The 20,098-nt window shown below is 33.9% G+C and overlaps 1 protein-coding gene across 3 annotated transcripts in view; it reads right to left on the reverse strand.

Moving 5' to 3' along the window:
* Positions 1-20,098, reverse strand: part of LOC129939572 (unconventional myosin-XVIIIa) — a 193,546-nt gene that overhangs the window by 156,442 nt on the left and 17,006 nt on the right. The window lies entirely within an intron of this gene.

Genomic DNA, 20,098 nt, shown 5'->3' on the forward strand with positions numbered 1-20,098 from the left:
TGTGAAGATATAATACTTCAAGATGAAATCTAGATGCGTCAATGATAGTTTGATACGAATTAAAACTTTCACTCAACGTCACTTTATACGACTATAAGACATTAAAAGTTTATATTTTAATTGAATGGATTTTTAATTGAATGGAATGGAAAGGTTTATCTTAAATATTATTAAAAATGTCTGTCGTGTAGTGAAGACGTTGAAGTTGTTCAATAACTGCTAAGCTACGCCATTCGAATTCGACCCTTTCCCCACATTTTCAGAAGAGAATGAAAAATTGATAATTGAATTTTTTGTTTGTCTCAAAAGCTCAAATAGATATCATATAAAATTAAAAATTGAAATAAATCTAAATGGAGGACAGGTTAAATGAAGTTGACATCGCTGAATGTATAAGTACATATTAAGAGAAGAGGAAACCAATACCGAATGTAACGAGATCTTTCATCTATTTTTGAAAATTTTTAAGTTTTAAAAGGGAGTACGTTTGACGCAGTTTAAAAAGCAGTGAAATGTAGTGTATTTATTGAGGATTATTTCTTCAAAAAAAATTAAATAGAAACCTTTCGAGAACAAGATTATCACAGCCATTCAAATAAATGCATAATAACAAGCCAATAATTTAGTTACATTCTTTCCAATCCATCCTTGCATTCAACAGGTTTTAGTTACAATAATTTCATTTTTAAAGGATGGTTATAGGTCGAACGATTGATGCCAGAAGCTTCGATTCAAAACCTGTCTGTGCTTACTACAACCATTTGTTCACTACTGGGAAATTGAAAAATCCTTCAAGAGTAATAATTGTAACTAAAAATGATTTCTCAAATTAGTCGTTCGAATTAGGCATGAAAGTTGTAGAGCTTTCAAATCACCAACATTGTTCGCTCGGAGTTGTTAGTCGCTTATAGAGCCTAATAATTCACGAACTATGTCCCAAATTTATTTATATTTTTTTTTTATTTATAAATGCTGTAAAATGTTGTATGCATACTTGACTTTTAAGCTTGCAAGGATAATGGTGGAAGAACATATAAGATAGTATATAGATGAAAATAACAAGGAAAAACCTGACAAATCTAACAAACCAAAAAATCCCAGGAAACTAGCTCGTAAATTAATTTTAAATATATATCCTTTTACGCTCACAATCTCTTAGATTAAAAAAGTTTTTGAAGTATTCTTGAATCAGTTGTCTAATTTATTTATATCGTGCAGCAAAATACTTTGGGACATTAAAAAATAATAAGTTTACATCAATCGCTTTATGTGTATAATTCATTAATTTAATATTTATCTACCTTCTGATCAAACGTCTCACCTATCCTAACATTCATTTTCTCACTTTGAAGAAAGATAAATAACCCAACCAAACAATCATTTAATGCACTTAAGCTCTACACAGAATTCTATACAAATCGACCACCCACTAACATTTATGTTGTTTCAAATTTTCAATTTGGTGAAACTTCGATTTTCATCAAACATTTCTAGGAACAATGCTCAAATAAATTAAAGAAGTTGCATAGAGCTTTCTTATGTAAAAATCTACTCTACGGTCTGTTTGTCTATCTTCTATTCTAATGTAGGTATAAAACAACATGACTTAACACAAAAGTCACAAACCCGCACCTGTCTTAATACAATAAACTATCTTCCAACCATGACACCTCGAACAAGAAATAAATTATAAAAACAAAAAATAAACAACAAAAGAAAATGAAATAGAAAAGAAAACCACTTTAGAATTCAGCAATCGGTCGACCAATTTAATTACTGGGCCAACAGGGCAACCCTGCTACTACTCTCACAGTGTGAACAGAGCTTACACCATACAATACTACCGTATAGCCGCATCACCCACAAAGCGGCTTGTACCTACATACCTTTAAAAAATGTTATGTGTCGATTAGTTTTTGTTTTACGGTAGTACGGTAGTAAGTTGTTACGAAAAACATAAAACTTAAAAGCCATGAAAAAACAAAGCCAGAATGTAAATATACCTCTGATGGAGCTCATGAGCATTTTGAGTTGTAGAGTATATGACATGTGCTTATAGCTTCAACGGCCTACGTAAATTACATTTACGACTATGTGAATGAAATATGAAGAGACAAACGCTTGAAACCTAAAACAAACATCATCTCTTGAATATAATATAACTTATACACTTAAAGAAAAAATGAACGCTCACTCCACTGAATAGGAAATTATTTCACGTTAAATAAATTAACGAATAAACATTTAATTTTTAACCAGTTAGTAAAATATTTAAGTGATAGTTTCATCATGAGCGACATTTTTATTTTGAAAATAAGTTGATTTTCATTTATCGTTTATGATACAATTTACTTTGGCTTTCACTATAAATAATTGGCGAAAAGGTTCTGAATTTATGGTATTTCAAATTAACAGGCCCATTTCACAGATTTAGTTTTTTTTTTTAAATTGACAGTTCGGCAATGATTAGAAGTATTTAGATGCAACGTTTTGAGGGTAATTTTTTTCATAATTTCTCGTTCAGACGCAGAACTATTTTTTTTTGGGAAATTTAAGATTTTTCACAACACTTTTTGGAACTTTTACAAAATGAAAATTCTCAAAAATTGGGAATAATTTTATAAAAATTGAAACCATTATTTTTAGTTTTCGTTATTATGATGCTATTTCAAAATTACATGTTCAAAGCGTCTGAATGCAATAAAGTCAGATAGAAGGCCAGAAGGGTGTACCAAAAAAGACTTGAAACCTTTTGTTAAACATAAAACGCAAACCATTAGAGATATTCCAAAAATGTATTATCGGCTTGAAGTACGTTTGCACGTTTGCAATAGTCGTCGCTTGCTTGAAACGGCTGCTATTTGATGTTCAATATTGGCTCTGGGCTTTTCCAAAATCGTTGGCTGGCTAGCATAAACCAATAACTTAACGCCCCAGACCTCCAAAGAAATAGTCTATAGAAGTTAAATCGAGCGGTAATTCGACTCTCGTACTTCTGAAGATAACAAACTCATCAAACTAACTTTTAAATAATAAATAAAATAGCATAAGATAAGAATTATACGATATTTTCTATTCCTTGTTGTTGCATTTATTTGGTCATAATATAAGTTCAATGAAGAAAATAGTTTTACTCGAAATGACTGACCTTAGCTTCAATGAAAGCCCGTAAACGTTGTGGCCATCAAACTATAGTGGCGCGTTACCAAACCCTCTACTACATCTATATAGCATAACTTATGAACCGTTTTCAAATTTGTTTCCAACACTTGCGTTATGCGAAGTGAGACTTTCAATCAAATCATTACAGAAGGGTGGTGATAATTAATTTTGATCCTTATACTTATAGTTTTAATTTAATATGATCATGTCGCATAAATTAAAAATTACTCTTGGGGCTAGTCATCTTCTCTTGAATATATAAAAAACTGGAGAAGAACTCAATTCCGGAAAAATATTGGGGTTCCCAGTGGTTTTTAAAACGAGAAAATTTCGTCAGAACTCATTTCTTTACTATGGTAGGCAATTATTACCAATCTATTTTCTTTAGCGCCTCACTTTAACTTTAACTGAAACCAATTTTACATTTATTCTTTTTTACTAATGTAAATATTTAGAAAAAAAAGATAACCAATTTACATCAAATGAATGTGTTGGCCAACAAGGTCTTTAAGTTTTGTAACAGAATTTATGGCACGAATTTGTATTTAAAAAAAAAAATATTTATTAAAAAAAGTCATTATTTGAGGTACAAGAAATATAAACTTTAAATTAAACATTGTAACGTGATCCCAAATTAATATACATTCGAAAAAAAATTGTTCATCAAATTAAAAAAAATGTTTGTCACTCCAATGTTCAGCAAACAAAAAATGATATATAACGTTTTTGACAATTGGTAAAATTTTCGAAAAACCTAATTAAAAGTTTTTTTTTTACAAAAAATTAAACTTTAAAAAATACTACTTAAGTGGCTTAAAATTGTTTTTCGACTCGAATATTTGGCAACAACTAAAAATCTTGCTTTTAAACTAATTTTGTTTCTAACATTTGTTAAAAAATCGAGAAATATCCAATCTTCAGTTTAAAAAATATGATACACAAAATTGGTAAAAACTAATTTTTGGCTCGAACATCTCGAAAATTATTTTATTATGTGCAAAACATTGTTGTTAACATAATTTTCTTTTAAAATTACTTTACTTTTACTTACTTTTTTTTATAAGAAATAAAAACTTAAAAAAAATGCTACTAAAATTGGTAAAACTTGGGTTTCGACTAAAAATCTATGGAACCAAGCAAAAAATATATAGATTCCCAAATTTTGTTTATCTTACACAAAGTGGCCCCTATATGAATTTTAAATAGCTCTCATTAAAGCAATAAAGCCGACTCTAGGTAACTCTTTCGATCCGATAGAGACATATACAATACATATGTCCACTGACCAGGTAGATCTTCAATAAAACCTGAACATGAAAATAAGAACTAACATTTCTATAAAGTTTTGTTGAAATGTTCCTAATTTAAAACACTTGAAACAAATCTTCTAACTAATGACGGTTTTTGAACCTGATCTAGTCAATTTGTAAGCCTTTTTTCAAATGGAGAAGTCCCCAGTTCAAATTTCGTTGCATTGTACTCCAACACTATGTATCACATTCTTTTTTGTTTTTGTTAAAGCTGTCGACCGAATGCCAATTTGTCCAAAAATTCTATATTGTTTGATGTCGTAGTCTTTTGAATCGAGGGGTTAAAATGGTGTTGCTTTTTGTTGTTAATAGTTACTTGGTGCATGCACCATAAATTCAACCCAATACAGCTTTCGTGATTGTTGATTTACAAGCTGAAAAACATCTTATTTTCAAAAAAACATTTTTTTTTACATTTTTATCATAAAATGTCAAACGTCAAATGGTCCACGTATAGTTTAAAAAAGATAAAGAACTATTAAACTGCTTTAAAATAAATATTTTGTTATACTTTTAGAAATATCGAAAGCGAAACACAAATAGAAATTTATCAGAGTGGGTCGAATGTCCTTCTTTAATTTTTTAAATGATGTTGTAAAAGCAGAGCATTTTGTTCAAAATAAGAAACCAAAATGTCGCCATTTTTTTTGCAATTAATTCTTTTTTATGAATGCGATTTTCAAAGTAATTACTTGTTGTGCCGATTTTTTTTGTTTAATTTTTTATATATTTTCGTCTTTCCAGTAACATGACTTTATAGAGACTACATTTAAATAAAGTAATAGTAAGAATTTATAACATATGATTTCAATATAATTAACTAAAAATAATACAGTTTATAATTAGTTTAATAAATTTCTCTTAATATCTAACCTACAATTATTAAAATCAATTAAAAAATCAAACTCATTAAAAGCAATACAGGAATCAGTAATTGGGTTGTGTTTGGCATAATTTGTACTATGAAAAGGAACATGTAAAAAATTTCTATCTCTAGGTCGCAAACTACGAGAAGGTACGTAAATATTAAACATTGATAGCAAAGTAGAACAATCTATGTTAGAATTCAAAACATCGAAAGCAAAGAGTATTGAATATAGCTTTCTTTTCTGCACTAAAGGTTTACACCTGGCCTCATAAGAGGTAAGGCGAATTTGGTAAATATTTTCTGAACTTTTTCAATCCTTAGGATACTTGATTAAGTAAAGGGATTCCATATAATGCAACAATACTCCAGCAAAGGTCTGACAAGGGATAAATAAAGGGTTTTTAGAGTATATGGATCTTCAAAAGACTTAGAACTTCTAGATATAGAACCCAACATCGCGTTAGCTCTAGAAATAACGTGGTCAATATGAAGCGAAAAACTCATTTTATAATCAAAGATAACTCCAAGATCTTTTTGTCTTGTAAACCTTTTGTAATGGATGATTATCAATTTTGTAATTGAAACTTAATATATCTAGTATCTTAAAAAATGTAACAACACTGCATTTTTTAATACTGTAATATAAACCATTCATAGCACACAGCAATTAAAAAAAAAAGGTTAAAATGTTGGGTAATAATTGTCGACTGAAATATTTTACGTAGATAAAATTATTTTAGCTTCAAAATAATTGTATGCAACGAAGAATAACGTGTTTGACATCTGGTAAGACTTTTGAGAAAAAATCGAATTGGCAGTTTTTTTTTTAAATAAAAACCTAAAAAAAACATTACTTAAAAAATTCTAAAATTTGAGATATTCGCTTCAAACTAATTTAATCTTATTAAAAATATTGTTTTCAACATTCAGTTAAATTTTGAGAAAAATTGAATTGACAGTTTTTTTACAAAAAGTAAAAACCAAAAATACATTACTAAAAGTTGGTAGAAAAAGATTTTAGACTCAAAGATTTTGACTTGAAGTTAATTTCATTCATCCAAAATAAAAACTTTTAAGAAATGCTAATAAAATTGGTAAAAATTGGGTCTCGACTAAAAATCTCGTTAACACGGGATTGAAATTTATCAGTGTGGGTCGCATCCCATCCTCTTTCTTTATTATTTTTTGTATAGCTTTATAGTTTAGAATGCTTAAACACTGCGATATAAAGTTAAAAACTAGTTAGTTAATTAATTTGTGCCTATTCATTTTATTTTTTTAAGATCAACTTCGTTTTTAAGTTTATTTATTTTTCTCTCAGTGTTTTTTAAGTTACTCCAAACCTATGTCAATTGAGATATTGTGTGTCATTGACCGTTGTCTCACTTAGGACTTGAAACTGATAGATGGGAGGCATTATAAGATGGGAGTAATATACCTCCTCGTACTTACAATATTATTGCATACGAGTTTGTAGATTGTATATAACATAACAATGCAAAGAAAAGTATTCTCATTTTAATTCCGGCTCTTTGCTCTTGTTGCGTTTCACAAGAAACTAATGAATATAGTGGTACTCACTTCAAGTATGTACTTATATATATACAAGTATATGTGTCAAGACTAGGTTTTGTGGGCTTCATATAGCTAGACATGCTTTTTTTGTAGGTACTTTTTCAAACAGTATTCTATGATGTGGTTTTCCCATTCCATTGGAAATGACAGAAAAAAATGTTAATGTTTTTTTTTGTTTTTACAGAAAACTAGGTTTTCTTTGTAAATTATCCCGAGAAATATAAGTATTCCGTTACTGAAATCAAAAAAGTGCTATGCGGCTTTGGTTTTGTAATATAGTGAGTTTCTTGATGTTGGTTCTCTTTCCTTTTCCTTGGTGACGATGGAAGAAGATCATTATCCCATGAGACCAGACCAGATCAAACCAGCCCTGATCACCAAGAGACAGACTTGGTGTCGGTTGTTGTTGTCGTGTCGGATGATTGCACTCACATTTATTTAGAGTGTGACTAAGGGACATATACTCGAGTACTCGAGAAATTAAAGCAAATCTATTTATGTGTAAAGACGGGATTGTAATTTGCATGGGAAAATGTATTTTACTTGTAGTCTAGTGCTCGAGCCCAGTTAACAGTAGGGAAATGACAAGTGTGTATTTTTGAATGAAAATAATCAACATCAGAAGCAGTTTTAAGCTTATTTTCTTAAATGATCATTGCACTTGGAAAATAGTGCATATTCTTTTCTCGCATATTCAGACAACTAAGTTATGTTCCTACGTCTAGACAAAGTTATATTTCTGGGATATGTCTACGTGAATATCACAGTTTGTCAATTTTTCTTCAAACTTGAAGTTATTAACGTGACATTTGTAAGAAGTTGGAATTTGTACTCTGATATTTGCAGGAAAAAAACACGACAGACAAATGAAGCAAACAAAAGCCTGCGTGACTATGAACCAAAGAAAGATGAGGTTATGTAATTCAAAGAAGAAAAAAGCCAACCACTAGACTTAAAATGCAGGTATTCAAACATGGAGGTGCAAAGATGCATTCGGTTCCGGAATCTTCTTTACTCTTCCTATCTATCCATCCATACTCGTGTATGCATTCATCTTCAGTTTTTTTTTAATACCTACAAAAACAAAATAAGACTAATACCCATGTACCTATCTACATATGTATATATACTTTTTCTTTGAAAGAATTAAGGCACTTAATCCGCGAAGTATAGAATAAAGTTTCTTTGTTTTTGTTTTCTTGGCACATCTTTGAATGCATTCATTCTTATTCAGATGTAACAACAGTGATTATGACTGTGATGATGGTGATGATGATAATGCACTGGAGATGCACTTCCTGCACTTTTACTTCATATATGTATGTATGTATTTATATGCAAATTTCAATTGTAAAATAGAATGGAACGTGCATGCATTCAATATCCAAAAATAAACAATAGTGGAATTGTGTTTTACTTTTGTATCAACGAATTGTTTCAATATGAAAAGTTTTTTGTCAGTTTTCATTCAAAACTTTAATTACTTTACAGTCTTTTAAATTAAATTGTAGTTAAGACTAATACAGTAGGTAAGTTGATAAAGACAAAACTAGGTCGTTCTTATTTGAAATTCACTTACAGATCATCAGCAAATAACGAAAGAGACTTGTATGGTCCTTTTAGAAGCCAGTATTACACCTACCATTGAAACTAATCACTGAAATCATTTTCTGATTGATCATTGAAAATTGACAGTTGGAAATCATAAGAATGAAACCACTCAAGCGAAATCAGCAGGTCCTTAATTGAAAATGCGTTCGCCATTGAAAAAATAATAATAGTTTGGAAGAAAAGTTTTAGTTTTTGTATTAATCTTTATCTCTAAAACAATACATTTCAATTCAATGGAGGTGATGATGGTTGAAAACCAATGATAGCTACCAAAGTTGAAAAATCTAGGTAGATATTCGACAAATGCACAAAATCCAAGACAACCAAACAAAATCTATATAAAACTACGTGTTACTTAATTCTCGGCCATCGTGGATCTTGCTCTTTGTAAAATGTTTTGAAGTTCAGAACTTTAAAACAACTGACTAACTCCAAAAGTTAAGTCTAAATCAGTAATTCATTGCTTTTAATGTTTAGATGCGACATTTTTGGCAAATTCTTTTAATTTTGTTTTGCTTATTATGTTATGTAACTTATTTTGCTCTGACGAAAGGCAAATCACAACTTAAAAGAGAGAATTCAATAATAAGCATGGAGAAGTTAATGTCATGTTATATTGGTCAGTGACTTCAAATGGAACGGGAACTTTTGAATTCATTGAAACACTTATAATAGAATGAAATTTTCTGAAATTTGTTAAAAAAAATATTTGTCAATCCTTAAAAAAACTGAATTTACCAGAAACATTTTACTTTCAAACGAGATAACGATCCTAATTTTTTGTATTTTGTATTTTAAGTCCAGAGTAATTTTAAACTTATTGCAAGTATTTACAATTATTTACAAAATAATATACCTGACGATCATATTCTCTGCCAAAGGTTTTAGCACCAAGATTTGAGGTTTTTGTGAAAGTAAACTTAACACATTTCATTAAGCAAGTTACAGACATTGTCATGGGCTCAAAACAGAACCCTTCATACCTAGTAAAGTTTCTTAACTCCCTTGAGCTGTCTGGTTTGCCCTTACATAAGCTGCAATTGAAACTAGGCGTTCCAGTAATGCTTTCATGCGAAATGTAGATGCCCCTTGGTTATGTAACAATAAAGGACTCAGTGTCACGCAACTTCGGAGAAACATTATTAATGTTAATATCTTAGCTTAAGGTAGGATACCCGTGGCATGATGTTTAGTGCGTTAGATAGAGACGTACTCAGGACAGCGCAAATAGATCCAGAAGAAGTCATCTTTGAATGTAAGCATTCGCCGCAACCACGACCTGAAAAAACTTTTACCTTCGAAATTATATGACAAAATGGCGATCTGAGAACGGCGGTTTCATGCGGTTCAATGACGATTCCTTGGCAAAACCTTGTTAGTGACGAAGGTTGAGCTTCGGCTCATCTTTAATTCAATACAAAACAAAAAGACAGCAGAAGGTATATCCAACGTTGTACTAACCATTTACCGATGGAGGAAAATGACATTTATACCAACTCTTTAATATTAATAATGCACTGAATAATGCATATTATCTAGTGCATTGGAAGACCGCTTCAACCTCTCCCGAAAAAGGGAAAGGACAACTCCAACCCGTCAAATCATTGGTCGATCTTCTTCCGAGCATCAGCAAAGTTTTCAAGAATATTATCAGGGCTCTGACTTAGTGGGCTGCGGACAACAAAATAACCCCAGATAGACAGTTCGGGTTAAAGGTGGGTCATAACACAATTCATGCTGCGTCTAAACTCGTTTCTGATATCCAATGGAATAAATCAAAACAACAATGCACAGGTTCTGTTCTGGTTTATTTGGAAAAGGCCTTTGACACCGTATGGTTAGAGGGTCTTTACGTAAAACTGAGCAGGCTTGGCATAAGCAAGCCATTGCTGTATATACTTTATGATATGCTTAACTGTAGAAAATTTGTTGTCAAAAGTGGCAATGTAATTTCTACCACAACATTCTTAATTTTTTTTATAATTTACACCCTTTTACCCTTTTTCCTTCCAATAGGGAATGATTTAAAGGAGACACCGGTGCACATTGGTCTTAAAGTTTTGAACATCAAAATGGGAGGGAAAAATAGAGTTGGCTAAAGCATTCCACATTCTCGATGTGTGATTTAAGAAAGAATCTCTATACTCTCAGTACGCCTGAAATTGAGCTCAAGGGTAAACTGATGAACATTCCTGGAAGTGCGAGAATTACGGCTGAATTGTTTAAGGGGTGGAATGCAACTGGCTAATTCAACAAAACATTGTTTGTAAAAATATCGATAACACAACGAAAGGCATGAAAGATTGCGGCGGTTTTCTACCGATGCAAATGTTTCGATTATAGTTCTATCGCCTATCATTTTTAAAACCCTTTTTTGTATTCTATCCAAGAGATTTAAACTTGTTTTAGGGGCACCTGCAATATATATGGGAATTATATTCAAGCTTTGGACGGATGAAGGCTTTGTAAATTACAACCAATCCTAAGCACCTGGAAGAATTTTTGGCAATATCAAATATATGATCGTTGCATAAAAGGAGATCTGTGATACACATACCAAGTACTGACAGTTGATTAGTTTCTTGGATGCAAGTACCACTCATAGATAGTGGCATCGGGGATGTGTTACGCTTTAACGACAGGAGACAGCATTGAGTTTTCGAAGCATTAAATTCTACACGGTTTTTGATTCCCCATTGTACAATCCTGTCAAGATCAGAATTTAATGAGCTTATCATACGCTGCCGTTTAACCCTGCAGTCGTCGCGCGGATTACTATTATAATCCACTCATACAAAATGGAGTATTCCTAAGAAACTAGTAATGGGGATTTTTCGTCTCTTTTACTACTTACAGTTAAATAGTTAGAACAGTTAGTTAACTCTAATTAATATAACATGTAATTACATTTTAAAGCCAAAATAAATTTGAAAAAATTAAAGCATTTTGGTTTTATTCTAATTTTAAAATTGATTACATATGTAACCCACGCGACGACTGGTGTAACATTTTGGTGCGCGACGACTGCAGGGTTAAGTTCCACATCCAAAGGAAAAGAATGTGAATGTAGAAACGAGTATGAGAAGCTGAGGGTACTGTCGTCCGCGAAACAGGTTAATGGATTAGAAGTGGCAGACATAAGATCATTTATGAATATAAGAAAGAGAGCCGGAGACAAAACGGAGCCCTGTTTATGAATTTCAGACTAGTAACCATCCAATACAACTTGTATTGAACGGTTAGAAATGTAATTTCTAATTTAACGAAGAAGAGATTCATCAATACCAAAAGCACGCATTTTCGATAAGAGAGCTTGGTGCCAAACTCTATCAAATGCTTTTAAAATATCAAGTGCAATAATCTTACTTTCTCCAAAACGATGTAAAGATTTGTTCCACTGTTCGGTGAGATAGACCATGAGATCGCCATTGGAACTATTGCTACGAAAACCATACTGTCGGTCATTAAGAAGCTTCCGTTCTTCGAGTTATTTCTTGAGCTGATAATTAATCAGCGTTTCCATGACCTTGCAAAGAAGGGAGTGCTATTGGCCGATAGTTAGAGGGAGAGGATTCGCCTTTTTTAGGGACAGGCTGGACAAATGCTATTATCCATCCACTCGGAAAGAGACCTGTATACAGTATATACCTGTATAGAGTAGGAAAGATGGAAAAGTTTACGCAGTCGTTTTGCCAGCGATGAAAAACACCTCTTCAGACCAATTGAGGAGATACTATCCCGGCCAACGGATTTGTGTATGCCAAGGTCTTTCAGTACTCTTGCAACTGTACGAGTGCGAAACAAGATTCGTCACATAGAATCATTTACGCTCTCAAGAACAGGAGGACTCATGACACTTTCCGGTAGCGTCGAATTAACAGCAAACTGTGCCCAAGCAAATTGGCTTTATCAATCGAGCTTAGGGAGTGTCATTGTGGTCGAGCGTTGGAACCGAGGATTAAATGACCAGAAATGTTTACTACTTTTGGGACATTGTAGTATTTTCTGCCTTAATTTCTGATCATGCAAAAATTTGGTTCGACGAATATGACCATTGCATGTCTTTTTAGCTTGTTTGAACTTATTCCGGTTTTCCTCAGTCGGGATGGCTTTGTAACAACGGAAACTTACATCTCTGATCCTAATAACATCTTTACAGATTTTACCCTGTTCGGGATAAAATTTCTCATTCCACCAAGAATTAAATTTGTAACCATATCTGAGCTGGAATCCACATCACTACCGAGGAAGCATAGTGACCAATTACAGTTCCTGAAGAATTCATTGAGACCGTCCAAGTTGGCTTCCTCATGTTGCCAAACGGTTCGCATATGAGTTTTTTCTTTAACTGGGTTTTTGGACATGAGAATTCTGCAGATACGATACAATGGTCTCATGTGCCTAGAGGCGGTAATACACTGATTGTGTATTTATTAGGGTCAGATGTAAGAAACAAGTCTAGGGTGTTGGCTCATCGACAAGCTGAGTTAATTGATTTAACTCAGCAAAGATCTCAACATACCTTCCTTCCGGTGTTGACTGGCCATAATAACGAAGCCAAGAAGAGTTGTGTACATTGAAATCGTCCGCAATTACGATTTCAGTGTGAGGATAATGGGCAACAATTCTTTGAATGGAGTCAGACAGAGCATCAAATTCGTTAAAGTTGAATTTCTGTCCAGACTTGGACTTCGATATAAAAAAACATGTGGGGATGATGTGCTTATTTACCGTGAATTTTAACCACATGAAGTTAAAGTTTGTGTTAGAGCACAAACCATATTGTGGCTGAAGCTGGCCTGTTTGATGCAGTGTGGACATATGTGGCATAGCAATTTTTTCTTAAACCACGAATGCTACTAAAGTCCACCCTGATTTCACTCGACATTTAATGTCATGTGTGGTTCAACTTTGCCCCTTCCCGGATGGAGAAGTTTCGGGTGTTGGAGCGGCAATGTTTACGACGCTGTACCGGCTTATATCGAACAGCCGAATCTTCTTACTTGCCATTACTATTCTAACGAGGTCCTATACAACGGGGCTCGAATTAACAGAATTGCCAATTTCGTGATAAAACTCGTTCGAGGTCATATTCCAAGAGCTATTTCTTCGAACAACAATTTAATTTTCGGGACGTTCTATCCGAACGACGAGCACTTTGAGAATGCACGGTTGACCCGATACAGGGTAGATTAGTGACTCCTGAACAATTGGGACGTCATGGCACAAGACGGAGCAAAGCTCATTCGGTTCAGTAGGGCTGTGTCCGAACGGGACCAAATTGATAGGGTGAATCAGTAGAACCAGTTTTGGTGGCTTCAATCGGCAGCCTTGGCCGGTTTACATACTTGTTTTATAGTTTAAGGGTTAAGTTTTAAGTAGAATAAGCATGAAAAAGCAAACAAAAATAATAAAGAAATAAAAAAAACATGGAATAAGAGAAAAAAAGGAAAATGAAAATGAAAAATAAAACAAAAAATGTTAGATATTTAGATTTGCTTCTGTGGTTGTTCCAGTTTTAAGTAGTTTATAGGTAGAATCGGTAGTTTAAGTTAGTTTTAAGTTTTATATTAAGGAACGTATTTAAATAGTTTTTAAGTAAAAATAAAAATCGATATTGATATTTTTTTTATTTTCTAATTAATACACAAATAAATAAAATTGCATTGATATTAAATTGATCTTAGGACCGAAAGGCATTAGAATTAAGTATTATTGTTTAACTTAGAATGTCCTTATGGAATCAGTAAGTTAGTCATAAGTTTTGGTTAATTAGGACAGTTTTATGAATTTTTGTCTGGCTTTTAGATAGGTTTAAGAATGAATTAATTAAAATTAATGAAAACAGAAAAGTGGTCTTGTGTTCAATGCCCGCCTGGGTCATCTTAAAGTTTTTTCACGGGTACTGCCTCTTGCGAGGAATTGACAAATCCTCCAAGAATAGCTCTTGTTATGAAAAAGTGCTTTCTCAAGTTAGCCATTCCAATTTGGCTTAAAACTGCGGGTCTCCTCTATCCCTGATAGCATTACTCGCACACAGGAATGGTTAAGAGCTGTAAGTCACTTGGCCCTAGTTCTCAACGGACTGTTGCGCCACCTTCTTTATTTTGTACCTTAACAAGAGGCGTTCCGAAGAGTACAAATGTTATTATTCCTGAAATCCCAATAATTTCTACAAATTTACCATTCTGATTAAAAAGGCTTCAACTCCCTATTAAAGTTAATTCCTCTTTGTTTATTTTGATTGTAGAAAGCTTACCAACTTACTTATGTATGTATAGTTGCTCCTGGAATGTGTATATGCAACATTTTGATTTTCCACGCGGGAAAAGCTGCGGGTAACAACAAATCAGTAATAATGGTTAAAGATGTTCCTACAAAAAATTAATCTTCCATTTTTATCACACTTAAACTTTTCTTGTTTTTTTTTATCTTCAAGCGTATGCTTAATTTTGTGCCATGTACTTGAAGTGTTCTTAAGATTTTTAATTGTTGTTCCATTTTGTTAATTGTTTTTACAGTATTTTTTCTTGTTTATATAACGTAAAATATTTAATAAAGAAAATTTTAAAAAATACCATAAAAATGTATGCTCAACTTTGTGAGTAATTGTATGTGTAGACTTTTTGTATAGTCGACAAAATCGAAATGTTGAAAAGTTCAAACTTGATTGACAGACCAGGAGACAATGTCAAATACAGGAAGACATTTCCAACCAATTCTAACCAAACCATAAACAAACAGACAACAACAACTCTTCGCAATGTGTGCAATCAGGAAGAAGGCCTATTTCTGTAAACGGACCAAGTCAGCCCATCATCAACTAAAATCAACTAAGTTAAAATCAGCACAGTACAGCACAATAAAGTGAAGCCTCCTCTTTCCTCGAGTCTATCCCCAAAAGAAAAGCAACCAGCAGAACCCATCAGGGAATGGAATGTACGCAATAGCTGGCAGAGAGGGAGATTCGAAAAGAATAAAAATGGTAAACAAAAATAAGCGGAATCAATTGATCTGTTCTGCGATGGCCACAAAGTTTGTTTTTAATTTTGTTTTCCTCTCGATAGGTAAAGAAACGAGAAGCCATCATCAGTTCGAGTTTAGAGCTTCTCTGCACGGCCGCCGCGCCGGCCGAAGCGAAGCGGTGGTGGCGAACTCTATTCGACGATAATGGAAAATTGTAGTTCTTCTTCTCGAATTCGAATTGCGCAGAAAATGAAAAACAAAAACAAAGAGTGAAAAAACGCATATCCTTATGCAAATACCTTCTCGTTCTCATCTCAAGACCGTAGTGCATGCCTACATAGAAACACACGTCCAATTAATGACGTGATGATGGTGGAGGAACAGGGAATAACTAACATACCTACTTCAAGGCAAGACCGAACGGCAACTGAGGGGCATGCAATAAGGGAACAAAATGGCAACACAGGAAAACAACATCAATGGGTGGCGTTGGAGTGGATATTTTAATGTACCACAGTTCCAAAGTGGATCCCAGTATGAGGATGATGACGATGAACTCGCACATTGGGACAACTATATAGAAATTTTGGACTAAATTTGAAAAGTCTTATTGTGACCGAAAGTGGGCGTTTTCGAAGGCGTTATCAACATGGGAACCAATCTTACAAGAAAGTGGTTCTGTAGTTTATCTAAGGCTATTGCTCAGGGTTCTAATTCTTTATTACCGAAAATTGAATCTTTTTTGTTCTACTCTGTGGCCCTAATGCTGATGTGCTGTGCCTTGCTGTGTATTTTCTGTATCGGATTCGGATATGCCAATGGAATGGAATGAAAGGAAGGGGGTTCATCGACCACGAGATGGCGCATGTTCGTCTATCTTCCTTCAATAACTGTTCTCGTTGTGTGTGACGTGTTGTTTTTGTTGTTGTTTTGGTAGTCGGTTTGGATTTTTCGTTATCGGGGATTTTTTATATGGGATACTACTTCGGGAATCGATGTTGTTTGCTGAAAAAAAACTGACTGCGAGAGGAAAAATTGAAAAGCATGAAAAGCGCATTGGATTTGAATTTTTGTAGGTCTGTTTTCTTTTTTTTTTTAAACAAAGGAATGTTATTCTTTGGGGAGAATTCTCAAGTTCATTGGCTATGAATGGAATGGATGCATCAAGGGCATTGACAATGAAATTTGTGTGCATGTTGTTTCACTTTTTTGTTGCCTCTTTTAACGATAAGGGAGTTCCCGAGTTTGTATTTTACGCGTTTTTTATTATATGATTATTCTTTTTGTTCTTATTGCTACAAAAGACTAAATGATGCTGAGGTTATTGGTTCTCCTTTTAGATTTGAGTTTTAAGAAGATGCGTGTTCGTGTTTTTTTTTTATTTTGTGCGAAAATGATTTTCCTTTTAAGTTTTCTAGAAGTCGTTACTTTTTAAATGGCTCAAAAATACCCACATGCTGAGCAAGGTTAGAGGAGATATTCATATAATAAAAGAAGCATTAAAATAAAAATTATATATGCTTGACCTAAATGTCATTGATCCCGTGTTTGAAATTTGCAAATGTGTTCTTTTCACGAACAGGAATATTTTTAATTATTGTATATTTTAAAATGAAAAAACATATTACATGGGTTTGGTTGCTTACTTATGCTAATGTATACTTACACGGCTGACATTTTATCATACAGTCTTTTATTTTAGTGGCACTGATGACTTCATCTTGAAAATATTACTTAATTAACTGCTACTGACATTTAAATCTACTTTCAAGTCCAAATATTTAAACTTCCTACACAATGAATCTCGAGAGTTTTTAATCAACTGAGTCAAAATATTTAAAAAAAAAAACTAAGTTGCAAAATTGCTATATTTGGTAAGTAGTGATATAAAAGATAACTCAGGGACAATATTTAATGTTTTACAATAACTAAACTTTTTTATTGTGCGCACACTAAAGGGGTTATAAATACCATTATAATGATTAGACGAGTGCGAGCAATTAGGAAAGGAGGATAAGATTAGAAAGGAGACACCGGTGCACATTGGGTTTGAATGCCTGCACGTTGTAATGAGTGGGAAATATTGAGCCTGGTAAAGCATTCCAGATTAGTGTAGTGCGGAGAAAGAATCCCTTTACTTAACAGTACGTCCGAAATTGGGCTCAAGGGTAAACTGATGGGCATTCCTAGCAGTACAGGTATTACGGTTGAATTGTTAAAGGGGAAGAATGCAACTGACTATTGCACTAGAACATTGTTTATAAAAATTACGATAAAACAATGAATGTTAAATTTCAGTGATCGTCACTTTTAATTGATTTTTGTACCTGGGGTTGCAGTTTTGGACCCTTTAGTTGATTTTTGTCTACAAATGCTCAATGGTATTGAAGTGGGGTCTTGAACTGGTTTCTGGGATTATAAAGCAGGCATTCCTTCACATCAAACGATGTACATATGTTAAGTATTGGTATCTTGCTGAGAGAAAAATGTTGCTAGTCAATACAGTTAGTTTTCTAAGGAATGACATATTTTCTTTTAAGAATATCAAGAAATTTCTATTTGTCCATAATTGTGTCACCTAATTTAAAAGTCTCCTGACATAACCTCAATGTTTAACAATTCTCTTTCTTGAATTGCGCATTAGGCTTTCTAAAGACAATTTTTCTTGCGGTTAACCGAAACAAATTAATTTAAATATAATTAAAGAAAAGTGAAAATATTTTGCCAAAAACGTCGCATCATAAATATTAAAAGTAGAAAATTACTTATTTTCACGCGAGTGTTTTGGGAGTAACTGTATGAGTAAGAAAACCTATAGATGTTTAGAAGAAAAAACAAACTTGATATTTGAAACAAACATGTTTGGATAGTTCTTGCTGATTTAGTTGTTTTTTTTTTCAAAAGAATATATGAAGCCACTTATTCTGAAATTAAAACTCATGGACTCTCATATTTCAATTGTAAAATATAAAAGGAATTTTTCGAATGAGATTTGAAACTTTGCCGCTTAATAGGTATAAAAACTTTATAGGTATGTGAACTATTCATAACTTACTTACTTACTTAAGGTAGCGCTACAATCCTGTGTGAACCAGGGCCTCACCCAACAAACTTCTCCATATAGCTCGGTCCTTAGCTAGATGTCTCCAGTTTTGCACTACAAGTTGGTTGAGGTCACCTTCCACTTGTGCGCGCCACCTGATCCGCGGTCTTGCTCTACTAAGATGTCCTGTGGGTGTGGATTCGAAGACTTTCGGGGCCGGAGCATTCGTTTCCATGCACTCTACGTGACCAAGCCATCTTAGTCGTTGGACTTTACCCTTCTGGCTAAGTCTACGTCGCTCTACAGCCCATACAGCTCGTCGTTCCATCTTCTCCTCCACTCCCCTTCGATGCATACGGGACCGTAGATCACACGAAGAACTTTTCTCTCGAAACGACCCAAGGTGCTTTCATCCGCTTCTGTCATAGTCCATACTTCTGCACCGTATAGCAGGACGGGGATGATAAGGGTCTTATATAGCAACACTTTGGTTCCTCGAGAGAGGACTTTACCACTCAATTGCTTTCTTAGTCCAAAGAAACAGCGGTTAGCAAGAGTTATTCTGCGTTTGATCTCAGCGCTGGTGTTGTTTTCTGCGTTTACAGCAGAGCCTAGGTAGACGAAGTCCTTGACAACCTCAAAGTTACGTTTGTCGGTGGTGACGTTTTGACCAAGACGTGGGTGTTGTATGTCCTTTCTTGACGACAGCATGTACTTTGTTTTTCCCTCATTAACCGTTAAACCCATTTTTGCCGCCTCTGCCTCAATACTCACAAAAGCCCCATTGACATCACGCTGAGTTCTTCCGATTATGTCAATGTCATCAGCATATGCCAGTAATTGGACAGACTTTTGAAAGATAGTGCCTCTAGTGTTGACGTGTAAGCTCTGCAATATTCTTTCAAGCACGATGTTATAAAAATCACATGACAGCGCATCACCTTCTCTAAAACCTTTTTTGACATCGAAAGGTTCTGTTAAGTTGATTCCAACCTTTATGGAGCAGCGTGAATTCTCCATGGTCATCCTGCACAAACGGACGAGAGGGGATGCCAAAACAAGACATGGATCTATGCAGCTCGTCCCTGTAGATGCTGTCATTTGCGGCCTTGAAATCAATGAAAAGATGGTGGGTGTCGATTTGGTGCTCTTGGGTTTTTTCCAGGATCTGCCGTAATGTGAATATTTGATCAACTGTGGACTTTCCTGGTCTAAAACCACACTGATAAGGACCTATCAAGTTGTTGACGATGGGCTTTAGACGTTAACATATTACGGCAGAGAAGATTTTATAGGCGATGTTAAGTAGACTGATTCCTCTATAGTTGGTGCAGTTTAGAGGGTCTCCTTTTCTCAGGATCGGGCAAACAAACAATACTGAGGTTCCATTCATCGGGTATCCTTCCTTCCGACCATATCTTACAGATAAGTTGGTGCATTCTCCTAACCAACTTATCTCCAGCTGCTTTAAAGAGCTCGGTATTCAAGCCATCCGCTCTAGCGGCTTTGTTAGACTTAGATATGGCAATCTTTATTTCCTCTAAGTCGGGTGGACGGGATTGT

The sequence above is a fragment of the Eupeodes corollae genome, chromosome 1, assembly GCF_945859685.1.
Source record: "Eupeodes corollae chromosome 1, idEupCoro1.1, whole genome shotgun sequence".
Taxonomy (NCBI): domain Eukaryota; kingdom Metazoa; phylum Arthropoda; class Insecta; order Diptera; family Syrphidae; genus Eupeodes; species Eupeodes corollae.